Consider the following 3,068-nt stretch of genomic DNA (forward strand, 5'->3'; position numbering starts at 1 on the left):
GGGAAAAATGAATTCTTGTTTTGAATTCAAAACCTTCGGTTTTGCTCAATTTTATTTAAGTTTAAGAAACGACCGGAAAATGATGTGACTTTTGGGGCGGCAAAATTTTTATGCTGAGCGACATTTGCCACATTCATTTCCAAACAGGTCAAGCGCAGGTAAAATGGCTGGTAACCGAGATCCAGTGAACCAATTATTAGTAAGATTATGAGCGGACGGAGCCAGAAAGCTGCCGCAAGAGAAAGTCTTGTCAAGCTTTTTAGCGTCGTACCATTAGTAAGTCTACGATTTTCCGGAGTGTATTGTAGGAGAAACTTGTTCATGTTTCGTGACACGAATCAAATCTTGCAGTTACTGGTAGTTTCTTTCTCGCTGAGGCAGTTTGAAGTCCTAGCTTGCTTTGCTAGTGTAAACATCGTATGCCTTTTTAATCGCAGCTTGCTCTCTTTGCAATCGGAATAAGATGTCGTCGTAATATGATTGTAAAAGATTGCTGAGGATTTACCAGGAATCTAAGAGTGCAGAAGTACAAAAAACTGTATTAAACTAGTTAAGTTAAAACAGGATAAAAAACTTGACCGAAATATTAATATACCTCATTCAATTGACCTAAAACAACTGTAATAATGAATAAGCCATTTCCGAGTTCAGGTCTGCCTCCTTTTCAAGGCGAGTGTAAGTGCGAAGTTTTTGTGATGTTAACTAGTTTTACTTTACATATGAATGGAAACTAACTTTGATAAGAAAGACTTTGCACTTAATTTGACTCGCTTTGAAAAGGAGGCAGACATAAACTCGGAAATGGCCATTGTATGCTGGAGATGATGTTCCTTAATATTTAACTTTATATTTTCTGTAGACTCCTACAGTTAGCTGATGCAAAAGTAGTGGACACACTCGCGATATTTAGCTTCGCACGCATTGTAGCTTTCCCATCGCCTTCTTTCTGTACAATGTTTGCCTCGCAAATGGACCAAGTGATCAACATAAAGCGACAACATTGAATGGAAGACGGAAGGATATGGGAAAGGTTGCCTTTTGTTGTGTGGTGAGTTTGAGTTTGCGTTGTATGCGTGCGTTTTTTGCCCTTGTGTCTCTACATTTCGATACATTTTTGCAAATAAGTGTGAGAATCCCTTCAGTCTGAATAATCGAGAGTTCAAGTTGAATCGAGTTCGAGCCATCAACAACGCGGGGGGACTGGAGGGAGGAAAAACACTGGAAGAGAGAGACTGACTTTTGTCTTGCCTCTCCCCAACCCCTCTCGGCTTTTTCGGATTTTTTGCGCGCTCACTCGACTATTCAGAAAGGAACTCCTGGCAGTCTGTAATTTCCTGGTGTCACAAATCCTCTTACCAGCGCAGCGGCTCGTTATCTTTGCAGCATAAATACAGGGAAGTAGAAAGAGATAAATAAGACATATAATCACAGTTGCATGGTAAGTAATACACCCTGCTGAAGCCTTCGAGGTAACTTGTTCAGATATGCATATGGCACCAAATAGGACACTTGCTCCATAAGTGAACCAGTGCAGCACAAACCACACATTATAGGCTGACACCGTGTTGAAAACTACTTTGCACAAATCTTCATGGAGTCTTATGATGTCATCAAGATGGCCATTTTGAATATTTTGGACGAGTCTAAAGGTGTCCTGTGTAAACGTACCTGGAAAATTGATACAATCAACAGAGAAGGGATTCTTCGTAAGAATGAGATAGGAAAAGCAAGCGATTACCCATTTGTATCAATGTAACAATTTGCGTGCACACTCGCTGCGTACATCTGAATAGATTTAAGAAAAACATATCCACAACTCACAAGCCAGTACCAGTTTGCTGATCCCATATCACTCCCTCCTTCTTGGATTTCTAAGGAAACCAGGTTGTCCCAGCGTGCACGTTTTTCTCAGGGTGCCCCCCCCGCCCTAGGTTATAAGTACAGGTATTCTGAAGCAATTTGAAGTAAAAACTAATGGTAAAAGCGCGCGACGTTTTAACCGAACTTCGGTCATTATCAAGCTAAAAGTGAAGATAATGTTTTTGGAAAACAAAGAAGTAAAAGTGTGTAAAGTATAAAAATGTAAAAAAAGGGTGTTAAAAAACAAGCAAGAACAACATAATTAAAAATGATTGTTATCTTCACATTTAGCTTGATAATGGCCGAAGTTCGATGGAAGCGTCGCACGCTTCCCTCTTAGTTTCCAAGGGAAAATCCCTGGCAACGAGTTTGAACAAGATTGTTAGACCTTTTAGGCCACTCGTCGCTGCTGAGCCAAACGGCCAGAATATCTTTTCCTCGCTATATATAAAAACGTTAAATGAACTCTTTTGAGCATGGGGTCACTTTGGTGCCACACCTGCTTTATTCTCTTGAAAAGCTGAAAGACCAACCATCTTAATAGGCTGTCAAAGTCAAAGCTGGTTAGCTCAGTTGGTAAGAGGTCCAGATGTTGAGTGGAAGGTCGCGGATTCAAACCCCAGACCGGACCAAAAACCAGGGTCTCAAAATGATCGCAAAGAATATGGCACCACGTTGTTGCGGGGAGCATATATCTCAGTTGGTAAGAAAGATGCCAGAAAGATGCCAAAGACATACAACACACATGCGTCATGTCCAGTGCAGACTGTTACACCGACCACAGACTAGTGCTCGCATCCCTTAGGATGGCCTTCAAACCCACTAAGAGAGGGAAGGGGCCGTAGGTTAAAAAAGCTGGATTTGGGGAGTTACAAGAGAAACTAGAGAATGAACTCACAAGCACAACATCAGCTGCAGAGCCAGAGGAGCTCTGGAAAGACCTGAAGACCACACTGCAAGAGACAGTAGCAGAAGTGGGAGGCTTCTCAACCCGAAAAAACAAAGACTGGTTTGGCGAAAATGACGATGGATGAAAAGCGCTTCGCCTGTCAAAGGCTTCTATCCAATCCAGACAGTCTGTCAGCCAAGTCAACATACAGACAGGCATGCAGCACTCTTCAGAGAAAGCTGCATGGCATTCAGAATAAATGATGGGAGGCACTAGATGACAGAGTACAGATTTCGAAGAAACTGCCATCACATATCTG

Source organism: Montipora capricornis, chromosome 3 (assembly GCF_036669925.1).
Source record: "Montipora capricornis isolate CH-2021 chromosome 3, ASM3666992v2, whole genome shotgun sequence".
Classification (NCBI taxonomy): Eukaryota; Metazoa; Cnidaria; class Anthozoa; order Scleractinia; family Acroporidae; genus Montipora; species Montipora capricornis.